A 21,737-nucleotide genomic window follows, 5' to 3' on the forward strand; every position below is an offset into this window, starting at 1 on the left:
AATAGGCTAATCCTCCGCCTGCGGCGCCAGCACACCGGGTTCTAGTCCCGGTCGGGGCACCGGATTCTGTCCTGGTTGCCCCTCTTCCAGGCCAGCCCTCTGCTCTGGCCCGGGAGTGCAGTGGAGGATGGCCCAAGTGCTTGGGCCCTGCACCCCATGGGAGACCAGGAGAAGCACCTGGCTCCTGGCTTCAGATCAGCGCGGTGCGCCAGCTGCAGCACACAGGACGCGGCGGCCATTGGAGGGTGAACCAACGGCAAAGGAAGACCTTTCTCTCTGTCTCTGTCTCTCTCACTGTCCATTCTGCCTGTCAAAAAGAAAAAAAAATTAAAAAAAAAAAAAAAAAAGGTGAGCAAAGGTTGGAGGGGGCAAATGGCATGACCTGCTAGCTGGGAAATCACCTTTTTCAAATGCACCAGGAAGGTGCTTTTTCCACTAACCTGATTCTTCCAACTGTTATATATCTCCTTCCAACTTAATAATTAAAGAGCAATCAATGCCTGCATGCCTACTGTTCCAGCATAACTATCTTTGGAAAATGCCGATCAACCTTGTTAACACCTTTTGTCACAAGAACCTCTAACGGAATAGAGGAAGATGGATGGTCATGCTACCTGTGATGGGGATGAGGTGATGAGTGCAACCAGATCCGGGAGAGGCAAAGTTTGAAAGGAACAGCTGCAGAACCCTAAGGGAGATGCCACGATTGTGTACCTGAGAGAAGTAACATGAAGGCAAGAAAAGGCTCCTCCCACAGAGCACAGAAGCAAGACAGCCTTCTTTGAGAAGCTGGCATGGAGTAATAAATCAAGGGTGAAATTTACTAAGGGGTCTGAAAACTGCCTTGCAGAGAAGCAAGTCTTCCCAACATAAAATAACTGACAGAGGCAGCAGTTCTATAAACCTCTGGCTTCTGGTGTTTATTTAAAAGACTCTAAAATGTTTAACAAAAAAAGGAGAAACCGACATAGGACTCCCATTTATTTCACTGATAAAAGCGTTAACACAAAACCTATCATTAACTTCTCATGAAGAAATATTTTCACACCACAAGAAACAAGAAGGACAAAATGTATTCCTTTAAACTGGATAAATTTCACTTCATGAAAGACTCACTAAGATGCCCATTATAACATCCAGTTTCAGCCAACGATGGGTACTGAGGAACCCCTGCCAGGAGCAATTCGGAGAATCATGTGGAGTACAGAAGTCCTGCCTGGCAGTCCCTCCACATGCCTCCAATCACAAGAGAAGAATGTAGTTAGGTACCCACTGCATGCTTTGAAAAGGAAATGAAACAAAAAGGGACAAAGAAGCTTCTCACAAGACTGAATTAAATATGACCTCCTAATAACTAGTTATTATGCACCCATGACTATTAGTTCTTTTTTTTCCAATTCTGAAACTGACTTGCAAATACAGTTGATATATGGGGGAAAAGATAGGAGGACAGAGAATGCCCTATTAAAATGTACCCAGCCAAAAATAAGACTGAAGGCAGTAATTTAATTCACTGAACTCAAATTAAAGTTATACAAGAAATGTAAAGATTTCTTTGAACATAAAATTTCTGGTTAATAAATTTCTGGATGGGTGCCAGCACCACTCCCCACTCCAGCTGCCTACTAATTACTAATATACACCCTGGGATCCACGTGGGACACACAGAATGAGTTCCCAGGTCCTGGCTTCAACCTGGCTGATTGAACAGTGAGCCAGCAGATGGAAGATCTCTCTTTTTCTTTTTCTGCCCTACAAATAAATCAATAAAACAATAAATCTCTTAAATTTCCTTGTTAATAAATTATCTGAATGGTACAATTTTAATATTTAGAGTTAATTCTCAATGTTCTCTGTTAAACTTCCTGACAACTGTTACCATGTAGAGGAAGAAAAATCATTAGTTCAGCAAAAGCCTTATCTAGATGAGCATATATTATGGATATAAATATCTATAAACATTTTATATACTTCCTCCCATTCTCTAGGTACAGAAGGAAGACGAGACTACTGCTCCCTTCTTTAAAACACACGCTCCTCCCCACTGACTGCTTCTCTGGCAAGCCTGCCCTCTAAAGAGAACTGTGAAACTGCCAGTCCATAAACGAGGGCTAACACAGAAAAAAAGGCGAGCTCATCATTTTTTGTTCCTAACCTACACTGTGCACAGCATTAACACTATGCTTTGTTTTTGTATTTTTTCAGTTCATCTTCCATTGAAAAACACAAACACCAACTTCACTAGATAAACTCCCTGGATTCCAATGAAAATGCAGTTTCCGATAACATGCTTTCAAAGTCCTGATATACATAAATACAACAAATTTGTGATTTCATTCACACACCAGGATGACTTGGTTTCATAGGTTTGGATGGCTATGGAGTTCTCCTCTGCAGATGTATTAGCCCTGTACATTAAACAGTGAGAATAATGGAAAATGGAAACTCCATGCATTTCATTATTCAGACTCCAGAATAAGGCAGTGGCTATACCCACTACAACAGCAGAACCACTGTGAGGCTGATTACTGAGGTATTCTCAGGTGCCGTCTAAAGGGCAGAACCAGACCAACTCATTTTACTAATTTCAAATTTTAAGTTGACATGTAGCAGAAGCAGGTACTCAGTTGAATTTGATAACACAGAAGCTAATTTATAGAATCCTCTAAACAAACCCCAAAGTATATCTAGATTTCGAAAATACTGTTTTAAACGGTTTTATCAACCAAAGATACATAAAGTTTCAGTTACACCTTTTTTAAAAGTTAGGGGCCAGTGCTGTGGCATAGTAGGTTAAGCCTCTGCCTGCAATGCTGACATCCCTAGTGAGAGGGATGTCAGTGGCTGCTCCACTTCCGACCCAGCTCCCTGTTAGCTCATCTGGGAAAGCAGCAGCAGATGGCCCAAGTGCCTGGGCCCTTGCACCAAGGGGAGAGACCTAGAAGAGGTTTTGAGCTTCTGGCTTTGGCTTGGCCCAGCCCTGGCTGTTGTAGCCATTTGGGGAGTGAACCAACACTTGGAAGATAGATCTTCCCCTTTCTCTCTCTCTCTCTCTCTCTCTGTAACTCTGTCTTTCAAATAAATAAAAAATAAATCTTTAAAAAACTTTTTAAAAGTTAAATTTCACAAATTATAGATATCACACAGTGCTGTCTGAATTCTTCCCATGTGATTGAATTACTTATTTCAAAGTAAAATAAACTAAAACCTTAAATACAATGAGAAGAATTAAGCTTTTTGTTTTTTGGTTTGTCTCTCAAAAAAGAAAGCAACCCATGAAATTCAACAATAATGTATTTCTTTTGAAGTTTCACTAAAGAATGACCTAGAATCCAACCTAGCCCTATGTACAGATTTTAAATGTTAACATGTTCTTTTATAATCACTTAGGAAAATAGAAGGTGTTAAGCACAACCTTTAGATCTCCCCTTACAAAACATTAACAAAAACATCTGACCCCACAGACCAAAATAAAAATAGAAATTTTATCAGAGATCAAACAGTTTGGGGGCAAGAACAGGCTGACTGGAGATTTAAGTCTGTATTTTCCTCCCATGTGTAGGCAAAACCAGATGTTAAACACTGAGATCAGGGGTGGGGGAAGGAAACTTCCCCTTTTAAACCCCAAGAACTGCCCTTTCTCCTGCGGACTGCTTATTTTGAGTGGCATGAGTTTATACAAACACACCAAGATTTGGCACAAAAAGCTGCAGCCTAAATGTCAAAAGCTCCCAACTGCCTAGTGGTGTGTGTGCCTGTGAGTGGATGCTGGGCATCTGGGCAGGCACTGACGGTGTTGCTGTTCTGGACAGCAGGGCAGCAAGGGCCCCACAGAGGAGGCCAAAGCTGATTAGGTTAGGCTCCTCAGGACAGTAAAGGAAGGGTCTTATTCCTTTTAAAACAAATATTGGCACTGGTAAAAGATAATATAAGGTCTCAAAGGCAGTAATTAGCTACTAATCTCAAAATCTAACATCATGTCCATACAGAAAAGTGAACTGTATAAAAACGACTAGGGAAATAAAGATAGAAATAGAGAAAGGAAAAGGGGAGAAAAGAACACGTGTTACACACAGTGAGAAGGAGCTAAAGAAGTCCCATCAGTGGAGAAAATGAGAAAATGAACGAAACAGTAAGAAGGTATTAACAAAATAAACAAATAAATGGGCAAAAAAAAAAAAAAAAACAAGGGTACTCTATGTAGAAGTTACTGAAGAAGAGCATTTAAGTGTAGAAAAGCTTCCCTTTGACTGTCTTCCTGTTTTTATTAACTACATAAATAGATATAATTAGTATCCATTTGTTACACAGATGAGGCAATTGTTGCATCATGAGGTCTGTTTTAATAGCTTTTATATACAGCCTAGTATCATCCATTACTAAAAGAAAAGATCAACATAACAAGCAATAAAAAGGCATTTCAAATTTGATTCAGAAGCGGGTGTGCTGTCATATCTGGGTGGTAAGATCACATGCAGGTGATTTTTATTTTTGTCTATATTTTTGTATTTCCAAAATTTCTGTAATGAGTATGTGTTCACCCAGAAAAGGCTAAAAATATTTTTAAACATTCAGTGTGAGGTCTGAGGTTAACACATCATCAAAGAATACTCTCCTATCTACTGAGCATTTTCCTATGTACTTTTAAAATTTTTTCTATTTATTTTCATTTCATTTGAAAGGCAGAGTGACAAACATAAACACACACACAGAAACAGAGAGAGAGAGAAGTGAGAACTGGTTCTCCATCTACTGTTCCACTCCAGAAAAGGCCAAACCAAAGTCAGGAGCTGGAAACTCCATATGGGTCTCCCACTTAGGTGGCAGGAGTCCAGCCACCGAAGCCATCATCCACTGTCCTCAGAAACATCAGCGGGAAGGTAGGTCAGAAGTGGAGGCAGGAATCGATCCCAGGCACTTGGAAATAAGATGTAGGCATCCCAAACAGCGAGTACAGCCACTGCCTGCAACACTGGCATCCCATATGGGTGCCAGTTCATGTCCCAACTGTTCAATGCTAATGACCTGGGAAAAGCAGCAGAAGATAATCCATGCATTTGGGTCCCTGCCACCCAAGTGGGAGATCCAGATGAAGTACCTGGTTGCTGGGTTTGGCTTGGCCCACCCCTGGCAGTTGCAGACATTTCAGGAGTGGACCAGTGGATGAAAGTCAGTCAGTCTGTCTGTCTCTTTCTCTCTAACTCATTCAAAATAAATACATAAATCTTTAGGAAAAAAATGCTGATGAATAATCACCCCGATAATTTTCATGCAATGTTCACCTTGCTCTCAGTGGATATCTTTTATATCTAGGTAACAGCTACTCTGTAAAGAATAAACAAGTTGCAATCCATCAACAAATATATACTAGATAAATTGCAAAGTAGCGGGAGCCAGCGCCATGGCTCACTTGGTTAATCCTCCCCCTTGCAGCGCCGGCATCCCATATCGCTGCCAGGTTCTAGTCCCAGTTGCTCCTCTTCCAATCCAGCTCTCTGCTGTGGCCCAGAAAGTCAGTGGAGGATGGCCCAAGTGTTTGGGTCCCTGCACCTGCATGGAGACCAGGAGGAAGCACCTGGCTCCTCGATTTGGATCAGCGCAGTGCTTGCTGTGGTGGCCATTTGGGGTATGAACCAACAAAAGGAAGACCTTTCTCTCTCTCTCTCTCTCTCTCTCTCTCTGTCAAATAAATAAAAAAAAATTGTAAAGTAGCTATAGATTAACCCCAAGCATATATGCACATGTATTTGTTTCACCCATCAAGAGGTGGAGCTGAATGCTTCACTTCTTGATTCAAAGCTTTGTTTTCTAACATGTTAAGCCAGTGAGCCCTTAGAAAGGACAACAGAAGCTGTACAGCAAAGTTCACTAGGGGCCCCCAACCTGCTAGCTAGGAACTCTGATGGGCGAGTACCCAAGCCACCTTCTTCGAGGAGGAGACTCACAGAAAGAAGCTCCAGCCATCCATCTGAGGCCGCAGACACATTGAATGAGGCCATTTAGGCCCCCCAGCCGCAGCCGAGCAACCCAGACCACAGAAACTTCCCAGCCAACCCAAAGAGTCATGAAAAATAATAAACAATTGTTCTTGTAAGCAACTGAGTTCAGAGTGCCACCAAACCAAACTGATAAGGATACTAAGTGCTAAACATTGTCATAATATCTGCAACAAAACTTAGCACAGTATTCATGGTAGCTATGATTGTTTTCTACATGTCAGCATCTTATTCTATTCTAACACGTTCACAGAAGGTAAAAACATACAGCAATCCTCACCCCATGACAGTGACAATCAGAATACCCAGAGCCCTTTTAAAACACTGATTACTGGGGCTGGCACTGTCGCGTAGTGGGCTTTCCCTGGACTGCAGCACCGGCATCCCATATGGGTGCAAGTTCTAGTCCTGGCTGCTCCACTTCTGATCCAGCTCTCTGCTATGGCCTGGGAAAGCAGTAGAAGATGGCCCAAGTCCTTGGGCCCCTGCCCCTATGTGGAAGACCTGGAGGAAGATCCTGGCTCCTGGCTTTGGATCTTCTCAGCTCCGTGTTGTGGCCATCTGGGGAGTGAACCAGAGGATGGAAGACCTCTCTCTTGCTCTCTCTGCCTCTCTGTAACTCTAACTTTCAAATAAATATTTAAAAAAAATCTGATTACTGAGGAAGAGACTGAATTCTTCCTTCTAGCAGCTTCCTAGGATTTATGCAAAGTCTGATGCCTTACAGATCACATTTTGCAAACCATTGTTCTAAGAGTTTATAGTTTAATTCACAGTTGAACAAATACTTGTTTTTAAATTCATTAATCAGGAAGGAGAAGAGAAAGAAAAAGAGGCAGAAACAGATATGCCATCTACTTGTTCGCTTCTCAAATACCCAAATACCAGCCTAGGCAGAGCCAGGTCGAAGGCAGGAGCCCTAAACTCAATTTGGGTCCCCCACATGGGTGGCAGGGAATCAAGCACTTGAGCCATCAGCTATTGTTTCTTAGGGTAGCATTAGTAAGAAGCTGGAAGAAAAGCAGAGCCAGGATTTGTACTTAGTCACTCCCTTATGGCATGTGATGTCTTAACCACTGCACTACATGCCCAGCTCAACAGAAAGACAAGTCTGATGAAAATCAAAGGTGTTATGGGGGCTAGAGGTAATGGAAGGAAGGTGACAGAAGGACAACAACAACCTCACTTCTTCCACTCCAAAAGTACCAAATACACATCTATTTCTCAAATATAGGAGACTATATAGTCAATCTATATTTCCCCTTTCCTGACATTCTGAAAATTATATTACTAAATCACTACTCTAATTTCTCCCTTTGCTATTAACATTACCGACAACATGAACTTCGCAATGTATACTATCATTGTAACCCCAACCACAGGCCTATACAATCCTCTCTAGAACATGGCCCATGTTATAAACACAAGCTGAAAACTCCTGATGGAGTAATTAATAATGACATGGAGTTAACCTAACACTATTCTACTTGGGTTGTTTCTCTGCCTGATTTGTTTCCAGAGCACATTATAGGAGGCAAGATTGTCTCTAGTTTCAAACTCCTAATTTCTCTTACGTCACATTGAAGGTAATGACCCCAGCTATGAATTTTCACACTTCAGTGTTAAAATAGTTCTGACTAAACAGCCAAGGACCATAGTTTTACAAGTACATCTGACATACTCCATCTACTTTTTCATAGAAATACATGATGTTCTGGTTGAAAAAAGCCAGCGCCGTGGCTCAATAGGCTAATCCTACGCCTAGCGGCGCCAGCACACCAGGTTCTAGTCCCTGTTGGGGCGCTGGATTCTGTTCCGGTTGCTCCTCTTCCAGGCCAGCTCTCTGCTGTGGCCAGGGAGTGCAGTGGAGGATGGCCCAGGTCTTCGGGCCTTGCACCTGCATGGGAGACCAGGAGAAGCACCTGGCTCCTGGCTTCGGATCAGCGCGGTGTGCTGGCCACAGCGCGCCAGCCACAGCAGCCACTGGGGGGTGAACTGACGGAAAAGGAAGACCTTTCTCTCTCTCTCTCTCACTGTCCACTCTGCCTGTCAAAAAAAAAAAAAAAAAAAAAAAAGGCTAATCCTGGTTGAAAAAAAAAATTCTTAGGATGAGAATTCTGGTTTGGGGCAATGTGGCAGAGCAGGCTAAACTGCCACATGAGACACCAGCAGCCCATATCAGAATGCTGGTTCTTGGCTTCAGATCTGGCTCCCTGCTAACATGCCTGGGAAGCAGTGGAAGATGATCCAAGAAACTGGGTTCTAGCCATCCCCATGGGAGACTCAGCTGGAGTTCCTGGATCTTGGCTTTGGCCTGGCCATTTGGAGAGTGAATCAGCGGACAGAGGATCTCTCTCTGCATCTTTCCCACTCTTTCTGCCACTCTGCCTTTCAAATAAATAAATCAATCTTAAAAAGAAAAAAATTTTCTATGCTTCTGTGGTTTTTTGGTGAAGTCACTCAATCTCTGGGTTGGGCCCTAAATTCATCCGAGGAAAAAATGTATGCATGCTACACTCCCTTGGGCATTTAATGAAATCCCCCTATACAAGGGATTTACAAGAGGACGTAAATCAAAATCTCTGGGGATAGGACCCAGCAGTGAGAGTTGAATAAGCTCCCCAGGTAATTCCAATGGACAGCTGAGGCTGAAAACGACTCGGAGCCTTCTCACACACAACAGATTCCAAGGTGGGCTGCACATCAGACTCCCCTGAGGAGCTCACAGAGCCTACCACTGTGGGACACAGCCCTGCCCAAGACAGCCAGTGCTGCAAAGGACCCATGTACTTTGTTTTCAGTTCCCCAGATGATTCTAATGATTCACCATGTTTGAGACTCACTGCAAGATTCACATATTTGATAGAAAAAATAACTTTAGAATTCCTCAAATGTAAGCTTTTGTTCAGCTGCAATGTATTTGTTAACAAATGCCTGTAATTATGTAATTTCTAGGAAACAAAATATACACGAAGCCACCAAACCCTGTCTGTGGACCAAGCAATATTCCAAGGACTGATAATGCAAGTACAGTACTTGCAGATTGGCAAATGAGGAAAAAAAGAACAAAGTAGAAGAACATAATTTGAGTTTTAGCAAACTAGTGCACAAATTGAACTTAGTAAATAAACACAAAAACAGAAAAATATGAAACTTCAATGTTTCATAGTTTTGAAAGCAAAGAATTTGACTTATATAATCATTTGAAAATTTGAGAGAGAGAATGCTACCTCAACATGTTTTTTAAAACATTGCTGGGAAGAGATTTAAAATGTATTATTATTTGAAAATCTGATAAACTTTTACACCCCCTTGCCCCAAGACATTTTTATATCACTTGTGACTTGAACAGGCTGAAAGCCAAACTTTAGAGAGAACTTGCCATCTCTTTGGGGCTGAAATACTGGTTTATTAGTAAAATAAATGAATAAAATAAAATAACAACCTTTTACAGCACTTGAGAAAAACAGCACAAAATGAAGTCATGATTAACAGATAGATCGTCTATTACTTTAATAGTGTGCAAAACTCAGGTGTATGGGGGCCAAAACAATACTTAATCACTGTGTTAAATACCATACTTATAAAAGTGCTATGAAATAGACTTTTTAATGAGAAAATATATCATATTTTAAATATTTTAATATTAAGTATTATTTTAAAATATTTTTAGCTACTTAAAGGGAACTCAACCGTTAAAATGAGTAATCTTCTAACAAATGACTAGTCAAATTAGTCATTTACTCTCTTATGTAAGCATTAGGCATTAAGACAGGTCTGAACAATTTTAATGTTCTTTTCACAAAGAACTCTGGTGTGCTTAACAGCATCACTGCACTCATTTACAGGAATCAGTCCTCTTTCTGCACACTGTGTCCTCCAGTAAAGGGCCAAAGGAGTTCCTAAAACACACTGGGCCTTCCTTGCCCCACTGCCCATTCTGAAGCCTCTTTGCAATCTGTTGTTTAGACAAGAGCAAGTTACAATGCTAAGCTAACCTATCACTAAAAACAACCACCAAAGTCTGTTAACATTCTTTAGGGCAAGAACCCAGGATGACAGGATTTAACTCCCAAATGTGCTTTGGAAATGGTGACAAGCTAAGGATTCCATCACTGTCAGCATGACACCTCCACGCATAATCTAGGAAAACTCAAGAAATTCCAAGGGATACTGGGAAAGAGCAGGAAATCCCTAAGAGGTACTGGAAATGACCTTTCAAATATACAAGTGAAAATATAAAGGAATATAATTCACCAAAAATAATTAGCAAAATTACAAGTTTCAAAATAATTTCATGAGCAATCCACTAATGGGACATAAATGTGAAATACTTCAGGGAGAACCTCACAACACCCACACGTGCCCACATCGCACTGGCCATCAGGTACCTACTCTTCTTCACTCCTCGGCCCCTACCTCTAGCCTCACACTCCTTACCGCAATGCTCACACACAGGACTTGCAATTTCCTAACATGAGCTGTACTGTGGTTCAGAAACTGCTGTCCCTCACCACATCCAGTCCCTCCCACCTGAAACACTGCCCAGGCTGCTTCTAAGTCTGGCTAATTCTTCTCTGGCCTCAGGCAGAGGCCAGAGATTTTCGGTGATTATACACACTTTTCTAGTAAAAAGAATTCATATGTCTCTGCTAGATTCTTAATGTGTCTCACCCGAAGGAGGTTAGGAACCAGTGTTCTCCAGAGACCTCAACTGAAAACAGAAGTGAAATTGGCATGCACGCCAAAATATCAAATTAAAGTCACACTCACTAATGCTTCACCACCAATACAGGTCCCATAGAGATCTGAGTAATGCAAAGTCAGGCAAACCATCAAAAAATGTTCAAATTCTGAAAGCTTCTACTTGCCCATAAAAATCATATACTTGATCATATATTTTGGGAGAAAGCTTAGATAAGGAAAGTGGAGGATGTATATCTGACCCCATCTAGACACACCCTCAATCAGGACTTCAGGATGCAACTATTATTGAAGTGGCTCAAGTATTTTATAGTCAGCAGTGGATTCCACTATTAAATTAGTTGTTCCCTAAAACATTTAGAAGACAGATTTTCATTTAATAATGAAAAAAGTTCTAATGACATCAGCAAGGAGATTTAACAGAGGAATATTTCCCAGAATTTATACATATGTATGCATATAATTTTGATGCAGTGTTCCAATTCACCCAAATCATGTAGTTGCTTTATTCTAAGAGTTAGAAAATTCTTTAGCGTCAACACTGAAGCAGTAACATTTAAAGGTGTAGTGTTGATGAAAATTAAATTAGAGAAATCAAGGAGTCTTCACATCAGCCAAGGCTAACAAGCATTCCATTATAAATAGCTCTCATGCATAGTCATTTTACATACAAATTTTGGTTCCTAAAAGACACTCACTGAGCAAGCAATTCCAGGTAATTTGCTAGTTGTGATCATTGTAATGTGTAATTTTTAGTTGTGATAATTACTCAAGAGATTTAGAATACACAATTTGTAGAATAATTATAGAACCTCTATTTATTTCCTTAGGCTCAGTATTTTCTAAGAAGAGGGGTTGTGAATTTAATGGGGCCTGGGATTTTTTTTTCAAGTTCCTACTGGTGAATATCTGCAGGGCATTATGTTGCAGATGCTACAGTATTACTGCTATCTCATGTTAAACCCAGCTCCTTTCAAACTGTCAAGCATAGCAGAAAGCCACTCAGAGTTTATTTTCCTGCAGTGGAGCACCTCTTCCTGAGTTTCAAAGTTCATTCATTAAGAAGGACCAGACCTGAAGGCACTCTGTTCTGTCCTTGCAGCCTCCTCAAGTTGAAAGTCAGGGTTGGGCACAGAAGAGTTGTGGCTCCTTTGCGCCCTAACTCTGTGCTCTAGAATTTGCTGAAGTAGTAATTTTAATTCACTGGGAGTGGGAGGCTGGGCGGCAGTTCATTCTTAGTGGAAAATCAAATTTAAAGATCTAGAAATTGATTAGTAGGACACTTAATAAAGTAGTATTTCTAATCTTGAAGATAATGAAATAGATTTTTCAGTTGTGTTAAACTCCTTGAAGGGGTTACTTACCTTTTCACCGTATTTTTTAAAAATTACATTGCCCCATCAAAATGTATTGGTGGCTACAAAATACTTAAAACTAGGAACAGTTCATGGAAACAAAAAGGCATTCAATTACAGAAGTGCTTCTTAGCACAATGTCAAAAGTTTCTTGCATCCATTCATGAGTCTGTATACTTTTCTCTCAAGCTACTTTATTCTCTGAAATCAGCAGTTCTCACCAATTGCCTAAATTCAACATTTTAAATAAATATATACTACAGGTGGCTTTTAAAATATGGTTTCTTAAAGCTGAACTTCTCAAAAGATGGTTACTAGGCTCTAATGCCACCTAGTTCAATGTGGCTGGTCTAAACTGAGATCTTCTGATGTGCAAATATATACTGGATTTCAAAGCCTTCCTGTGGGGGGAAAAATGCAAATGCAAAATTTTTCACAAAGAATTCATTATTATGATTATATGTTGAAATAATGTCAGTCATTTTAGGATAAATAAAATGGATTAATAAGGTTAATTTCATTTGCTTCACTTTTTCATTTGCTTTACTTTGTTAGTAGGACTACTATATAAATCAAAATTACATGTGCTTGCACTGGACTTCAACCGGGCAGCACTGTCCTTTGAGATCAACAGCTCCCACCTTCTGTTTTATCTATTGCTCTGCTTCCTTTTCTCTTTAGTACTGATCATCTTAAAGGCTCCCTGAACGCACACTGATATTCCATTAAAACAGGACAGTCTTGCCTTTGCTCTCATTCCACATAGTAAGGGAGCATCCCACCTCTAACAGCCTCCTGTACACAAGCATCTCAAAAAAATTAGCAACGTTATATTCACCTGCTTTTTTCTCGCTGCACAACAGCTTCCATATCCACCACTACAATCACTGCTGCTCCAGAGGTCAGGCCCTCACTGCCTCTCATCCAAACAGCAACAGGGACCTACAGGTTCCCTCGCCTCCACACTGTCACCTCTGATGCATCTTCTATATTCTCCCACAATCATTTTTCTCAAATACACGTCAGGCCACTTCATTAATCGCATGAAATAAATGTCAAGGGTATCCTAATTTTTATAAAGTCCATACATCCGAGCATGACAATCGTTCTCTCTAGCCCGAACTGAAAATCGTAGCCACATTCTTCGTTACTTCTTTCTTTAAAACATATAATAACTTCTCAAACTAATATGTTACTTCCTCCAGTGCTACATACATCAGGAAGACCCTATCTTGACAGATGCTATTGCTCCAACAGCAAGACCCTTCCTTCACACGGATGCCTTTCAAAATCTCATTCATCTCTTAGCAAAGCTCTTTCCAGTCCCCCACATCAGAATTAATCACTCTGCTCTCTGAGGCTCCAGTACCACTTTGTCAGTATAAATGGGATAATATTTATTTTTTTGTCTTTCTTTGAATTACATTCACATACCTGGCTCTTAAGGAAAAAAGAATGAAAGCACGAATAGCAGGGAGAGTGATAGTGAAGGGTGGAGGATGAGAATGATTCTTAAGGAACCAAGTCACATAAACCACTATGTTCCCATAGTATCCATGATCTGCACACAGCGAGGACCTAATAGGATAAATGTTTGCTAAACGTAGAACAAAGTGAATGGAATTTTCTCTGAGTTTGAAAACTCAGAAATGCTGATTTAAAACTGTCCCTTTTTGGCCGGCACCGTGGCTCAACAGGCTAATCCTCCACCTGCGGTACCGGCACCCCGGGGTTCTAGTCCTGGTTGGGGCACCAGATTCTGTTCTAATCCCGGTTGTTCCTCTTCCAGTCCAGCTCTCTGCTGTGGCCCAGGAAGGCAGTGGAGGATGGCCCAAGTGCTTGGGCCCTGTACCTGAATGGGAGACCAGGAGGAAGCACCTGCGCCAGCCGCAGCGGCCACTTGGGGGGTGAACCAAGGGAAAAAGGAAGACCTTTCTCTCTGTCTCTCTCTCACTGCATAACTCTGCCTGTCAAAAAAAAAAAAAAAAAAAATACAACTGTCCTTTTAATGTGTTATTACACATAGCATTATGTTCAATTAATGAACAAAAGAATGAATGTATATACACACAGGGAAGGTCTGGAAAGATCTCAACAAACCTAATCATATCCATTACACAACAGAAATTTCAGAATGATGAACATTCTGCAATGGGAAGCTGCCTATATTCTCAAATATTCACAAAACTTCAAAACAAAAATAGAATTTGTTACTTAATAAGGTTTAATTAACTGACTCATACAAACTTGTCAAAAAAGACAGAAATGTTAAGCATGAGATCCCTATCTGTTATCAGCAAGCAGATATTCTTTTTAAAGGTCACAGAGATAAGATGAGTCTTAAACCCTCAATAAGCTTTGCCAAAATGCTGGCTGCCACAGGAAGCCACATGTGTTATAGCAGGTCACTTTTTTTTTAAGTTGCAAAAAATGGGTACATTTCTAAAAAAGACATATAGTCTTAATATAGAATGCTTAGAAAACTAAATCTTAATTTGCAAGAATTAAAGAAACCTAATTGAAGCCAATCTGTGTAAAACATTCATTGTTGCTCCCAAAAGTTTAAATAATTCTTTTCCAGCAACTCATATTTTCATTACAAAACTAAACATATAACCATATGATTTACTAGGTTATTTAACAATTCAGGGACAGGAACAAAATTCTTTTTAGGCTTACTATCTAAATATACCAATGAGTTAGTTTTGACTAACAACAAATTAAATATTTAAGTAAATTAGCACTTAGTACAGTACATACTGTATATAAACAAATAGAATACCATTATGTAAATGGAAACCAAGTTTTCAAATAAATCTCTACTGATATAACCAAATATCACTGAAGTCAATTTTATTAGATAAAAGTTGCATAAAATGTTAATCATTTATTTTGCTAAAAAAAGGTAAACAGAGATATTTTCCATCATCAGCAAGGCAGTTATTACACTAAGTAGCAATATAGTCTTGAAAAAAACTGAGAATTGGATATGTGGCCAGCAAGCATTTTTAATAGTTCAATACATATTTACATTTGTGAAATAACATCATAATTTTCAGAAATACAAAGGCAAAGCATAATTGCATTATGGATGGAGAAAAGCATATACATATATATCACAAAGCATAACAAGAACCCACAACACAAAAAAATCTTTGTTTTAAAGAAAAATAAAACAAATATATGAGTCCATGGGGCCTCAAGATTATGCTATGAGTTAGTATAAAAATTATACAGAATTACTAGTTTTAAAATAGAAGCTGTACAGAGCTGGGAAGGACCTTAGAGATGATGTAGTATACTTCTGTGAAATTTCAGATAAGGAAAGAGGCCCAGGAGACATGCCTGATAACATCCAACTAGACCTGAATCTCCAGACAACTTCTCTCAGTACTCAATCATTATACTATCACTGTGTAAGTAATAAACATGCCAGTGATCTATTCAATGAAACCAGAAAACAAGCCACCAAGAAGAAACCTATGTTTACAGAACTTTTACTAAAAGATGCTGTTGATTCTCTGGCTGATTGGCCAGCTTAGCTATTAAAGTTTCAGTACTAATATCTTTCCAAAACTGAGCCTTCTAAAGCTGGTAAGGAAAGTATCTTGGATAGAAATCTTAAAAAGCTTTAAGTTAATTTTTTGCCTTTGACAAAATTACTTGTCACATAAAATGATGTTTTGCTAAAATATGTAATAACCATAAAAATAAATTTTCAAGGAACCTTAGCTTAGCATTAACACTACAAATAACAAAGCTAAATTAATAACTTTATTCTCTGCTCCTAACATTGTGTCATGCCCAACCCCTATCTCACACATTTTTGGTAACATTTGTTTCTCTACAGACTTGTACACATATTTGCTTTGCATTCTTTCCATTAGAGATAAGTTGTCCAAATATCCAGTCACTTGAGACCCCAGTAGAGCAAACTTTGTGTTTTCATAATATAAACGTTATGCCAGTTTCACAGTGTGTTATAAACTTCCTAATATCATTACACTGTATTTACCCAACAACTATATTTGAGCTTTTGAAGGACAGACATCACATCTTGTATTACTTTTTTTTTTTTTTTTTTTTTTGACAGGCAGAGTGGACAGTGAGAGAGAGAGACAGAGAGAGAAAGGTCTTCCTTTTGCCGTTGGTTCACCCTCCAATGGCCGCCACTGCAGCCGGCGCACCGCGCTGATCCGATGGCAGGAGCCAGGATCCAGGTGCTTTTTCCTGGTCTCCCATGGGGTGCAGGGCCCAAGCACCTGGGCCATCCTCCACTGCACTCCCTGGCCATAGCAGAGAGCTGGCCTGGAAGAGGGGCAACCGGGACAGAATCCGGTGCCCCAACCGGGACTAGAACCCGGTGTGCCGGCGCCGCAAGGTGGAGGATTAGCCTACTGAGCCACGGCGCCGGCCCAGACATCACATCTTGTATTACTTTGGTTTTGTCCCACTTGCTCCCTACACAGTAAGTATACAATAACTACTGTTCTTAAAAGACAGCAAAATCTGTGACTAAAATCTCAGGTCTCTGAGCCCCCATCAATAATATACATTCAAATTAAAGTACATTGAGGAAGTAAAGAATCTTACAGATATTCATTGCCAATACATCCCAAAAAATGTGCTACTGCTTTAAATGTTTTTTTCTGACAATTTAAAAAATCATTTAGAATCAATAAAAGAAAATATATATCCAAAAACTAAAAGCCTTGAAATAAGAGGAATTTTTAATAGCAAGTAAAGTATTAGCTAACTAAATTATAGCTCTTAAATGATAAGATCAGAATCAATATCGTCAGTTGCTCACTTGAAAACACAAGTAACTCATTTTTGTAGAATCAATCATCTGCCAAGCACGATTTTGGATAACACTAATACAATAGTAAACGTATGGGAGCTAGTGTTATGGTTCAGTGGGTCAGGGTGCCACCTGCAACTCTGGTAACCCAAAGTGGAGCACTCACTGGTTGAGGTCCTGGCTTCTTTGCTTCTGATCCAACTCCCTGCTAATGTTCTTGGGCAAACAGTGGAAGACAGCCTTAGTACTCAGGCCCCTGACACCTACACAGCAGATCAAGAAGGAGCTGCAGGCTCCTGGCTTAGGCCTAGCCCAGCTATTTGAGTAGTGAGCCAGCAAATGGAAGATCTCTTTCTTTTTCTTTCTCCCTCTCTTTCTCTCTCCCTTCTTCTTCCTCCGCCCTTCTCTCTTTTTAAGTCTGCCTTTCAAATAAATTCTTAAGAAAAGAATGAATGTATCAAAAGATACCTGGTAGGCTGATGTATGGAGAGACAGAAGAAAACAAATATACACATATAGCAAATCTTCAAAAAAGGTAACTGTGTTTTTTTATTTATAATCTAACTTCAATAAATATTAAAAAACAGGGTCAGCGCTGTGGCTCAATAGGGTAATCCTCCACCTAGCGGCGCCGGCACACCGGGTTCTAGTCCCGGTTGGGGCACCGGATTCTGTCCCGGTTGCCCCTCTTCCAGGCCAGCTCTCTGCTATGGCCTGGGAGTGCAGTGGAGGATGGCCCAGGTGCTTGGGCCCTGCACCCCATGGGAGACCAGGAGAAGACCTGGCTCCTGACTTCGGATCAGTGCAGTGCGCCGGCCGCGGCGGCCATTGGAGGGTGAACCAACAGCAAAAGGAAGACCTTTCTCTCTGTCTCTCTCTCTCACTGTCCACTCTGCCTGTAAAAAAAAAAAAAAAATAACCAGTTTTATTATACTCTACCTTGTTATGATAAAATCAGAGGTAGTTATAAAAAAAGTTAAGTGTATAAATAACACATACTCCATCCACAAGCATCACTGGAAACATATATGCACAACATTTGAGTTTGATCATAGATGATTATTAATTTAATTCAACTGCAGGAGACCTACAATTAATGTGAGACAGGTAGGAGTCGGGAACAAAAGAGCTGGGAAGTTTTCCACTGTATCTATTTCTAGCCCAGCATCCTAACTTCACCTCCTTGCATGCCACTTCAGCACACACACCTTCCCATGATATACCTAAGTCTCCTCCTCCCAGCAAAAATAGGCCAGGACGAACACGTGTATACTGAGCTCCATGTGGAAATGCCATGCATACCTTCCCAGAGGACATCAGACACGCTGATCACCACCCAAACTTCATTGCATTTATTTAGGGCACCGCCCCCAACCCAATAAAGAGGACCACTGAAGTGGAGGAGCTCTTTCTGCCCTCTGCTCAAAGAACTGGATTCTCCTCACGGAGTTGCCCGCTTTCACGTCTGAATGTGTACTCACTCTGTCTAAATAAATCTTACTACAGTTCTTACAATTTACCTATGTCTCTGCTTTGAATTCTTGCCTCACACAGAGGCAAGAGCCTGGAATACAACAGCCAGGACACACAGTTCCACAACACAACCAACTCAGTAGGATGCATCTACCACACAGCCTCTCATGAGCCTACAAACCACACCTTCAGACTTCTCACTTTTTAAGTACGCATATTAGTTTGTTAAGAATAACCACACCACCACTGCTTCTCTTTTTTTTAAACTCACAATATCTAATTAAAGGTCTGTTTTATGCTCACTCTTGCTACATCCATTGATTTGAACAATGGTGGACAGGAATGCAGACCAATCCTGGGCTGGTGCAGCCAACTGCCAAACACTGTTCTTATTGTTTTCCTTTGCAAATACTTGTTGGCTAACAGATGAGGGCTCATATGGGGCAGAGGTCACACACACTGTTTAACAGCATGTTTCAAAACAATACAGCAACTGTAAACCACACATGTGGTTTTAATGTCCCCTTATCATATAGTGAGAAAAGAAGAGGGAACATTTAAAGGCACGGAATCAGTTCTCTATAGAAACCAAAAAGCATAGCAAAAACAGCAAACCTGAATTCCTAAAGTAACACTTCTGTACACATTAGGAGGAACTAAAAAAAAAAAAAAAAAAAAAAAAAAAGGAAGAAACTTTAAAACTCTCCACTGACTTAAAGAAAAAAGATAGTAAGTTAACACTCCAGCATATACAGAAAGCGCACACCTAGAAACATGTTAAGCTCTTGTTAGGAATTCCATAAATTAAGTTGAATTGGTTCTACAATGAATTTATGCCATTCAAATTCAACAGACCTGGAAACTGTGTCAATCTCAAAGAGATTTTTGATTGTAATATGTTCTTTCTTCATTTTATTCAATGAAGCTAATTACATTTCTAATTGTACCCATATTAGCATGTTCTATTACTGTAACAAAAGTTTCTTGACCCCAAATCTTTGCTTTTCCTGTTTTTCCTTATTAAAAAAAAATACAATGTACAAATGAAAACTGGGATTTTTTTTATCTTTTAATTTCAGAGGAAAAGAGATAGAGCTCCCATCTGCTGATTCACTCCCCAGATACAAATAAAGGCCCACCCAAGCTTATCCTGGGATCCAGAGACTGAAATCCAGGTCTCCCACATTAATGGCAGGAACCCAATCACTTTAGCCATCACTACTGGCCTTCCAGCAGGAAGCTGGAGTCAGAAACCAAAGCCAGGTATCAAACTTAGTTACTCCAATATGGGACACAGGCATCTAACTGTTAGATTAACCATCTACTCTGAGAATTATTTTGGGAGAATCAGATTTATTTAAAGCAGCTAAATATTTTTAAAATTTCCTGCACTGTAGCATAACGGGTAAAGCTGCCTGTGATGCTGACATCCCATATGGGCACCAGTTTGTGTCCCTGATGCCCCACTTCTGATCCAACTCCTTGTTAATGGCCTGGAAAAATAGTGAAAGATGGCCCAATTGCTTGGGCTCCTGCTACCCATGTGGGAGACCCAGAAGATGCTCGTGGCTCCTGGATATACCTGGGAAGTAGACCAGCAGATGGAAGATCTCTCTCTCTCTCTCTCTCCCCCTACGTAACTCTTAATCGCAAAAAATATATATACTTAAAAAAAATTTCCTAAGAAGCACATATTTTAAAAGATAATCTATTTCCATTGCTACCAAGAAGCCTATCCTAGTGAAATTAGGGAAAAAAAAGTGATTCTTTCTTGAACAACTACAGGAAGTACAACCAACTCTCATGAAAATTTATTTCTAAATTTCAAAACTGAAAGTCAGAGGAAGGTTATACAGAATACTGGTAATGCCAAAAGCTAGAAAACTTAAGTAACCCAATCAGTGATATTCTAGTCTGAGAAAATGATTTATGGTTTTTAGCCATTTTCCTATAATTAAAAAATGTAAAAAGTGTTAGATAAAATAATGTATTTGTAATATAAAAAGAATTCTAATTATTTGTAGATTCCAATACCAAATCAAACTCTATATTAATTTCTTTGTACTTCTTTTGACTAAGGGCCTGTTAACTCCAGGAGATATTAAATTAAGTGGCCCACTGATCAATTTAAGAACTTAAGGACTTCTCAGGTATAAGTTTAAAACATTACTCAATGAACTAAACACATATTCTATGACATAACAGTTGAGAAACGACAAGTTTAAATTCCATTAAGCCCAACTTTTATTACTTTTTATTATCAAAGCAATTAGATACCAAAAAAATCATTAACAGATATGTATGTGATTAAAAACATTTCTTTCTCATTTTAATCCAAGTGATTAAGGAGTAGTTTCAGGAAAACTTAATTATGCCTTTCCCTGAATAGTAGAGGACTCCTGCTGGGAAAGAACAAAAGTAGGGCTCTCAGTCCAATCTTTGACATGGATCCAAGTTGATAAAACTTAATTTTTTGAGTCAGTAAAAAAGATGGTTGGCTAAGAGGCATAGTTAATATCTTTAACATAGGAAGATTATTTCAATTCTGGCATTAATGCTAATGAACAATCCCTAACACTCCTAGGTATCTATGCTAGAACTCACAGCTGGTGGGCAGATAGCAACATGGCGCTTAATTATTTCGACTCACTGCTTGGTAATCTTGAGCAAGTTACTGAAGCAAGTCTATACCCCTCTATTTTCTTATCCTGAAGATAACTAACATATACACACAGACACTCAAATGCACACGTAACTGGAGAAATCTTAATGAGCTCTGCGGATAATACCAGCCTCAATTTTCTGCTCTTGATATTGGGCTACAGATGTTCACATTAGGTGAGACTGGGTGAAATTTCAAAATAAGAAAACATAATTTTTAAGTGAAATAAAGAAATTTCCCTAGATAAATACCAGCTTTCCATTCAGCTAATTATCTAGCCCAATAAAAATCACTTCCAAGGCCAGTGCTATTGTGTAGTAGGTTAAGCCTCCACTGCGGTGCCAGCATCCCACATGGACACCTGTTAAAGTCCCAGCTGCTCCTCTTCCAGTCCAGCTCTCTGCTATGGCCTGGGAAGGCAGTGAAAGATGGCTCAAGTGCTTGGGCCACTGCACCAGCCTGGGAGACCCAGAAGAAGCTCCTGACTCCTATCTTCAGTCTGTCCCAGCTCCAGCCTCTGCAGCCATCTGGGGAGTAACCAGCGGATGGAAGACCTTTCTTTTTGTTTCTCCCTCTCTCTGTCTGTGACTGCACTTCTCAAATAAATAAATAAATCTTTTTTAAAAAATCACCTTTTTCTGGGGCCAGCGCTGTGGCTCACTTGGTTAATCCTCCGCCTGCGGCCCCAGCATCCCATGTGGGTGCTGGGTTCTAGTCCTGGTTGCTCCTCTTTCAGTCTAGCTTTC

The 21,737-nt window shown here is 40.0% G+C and overlaps 1 protein-coding gene across 13 annotated transcripts in view; it reads right to left on the minus strand.

The window, feature by feature from the left end:
• CBLB (Cbl proto-oncogene B) overlaps window positions 1–21,737 on the minus strand; it is a 234,226-nt gene that overhangs the window by 147,964 nt on the left and 64,525 nt on the right. The window lies entirely within an intron of this gene.

This window comes from Oryctolagus cuniculus, chromosome 4, assembly GCF_051225735.1.
Source record: "Oryctolagus cuniculus isolate XC-2025 breed Fujian yellow rabbit chromosome 4, ASM5122573v1, whole genome shotgun sequence".
Taxonomy (NCBI): Eukaryota; Metazoa; Chordata; class Mammalia; order Lagomorpha; family Leporidae; genus Oryctolagus; species Oryctolagus cuniculus.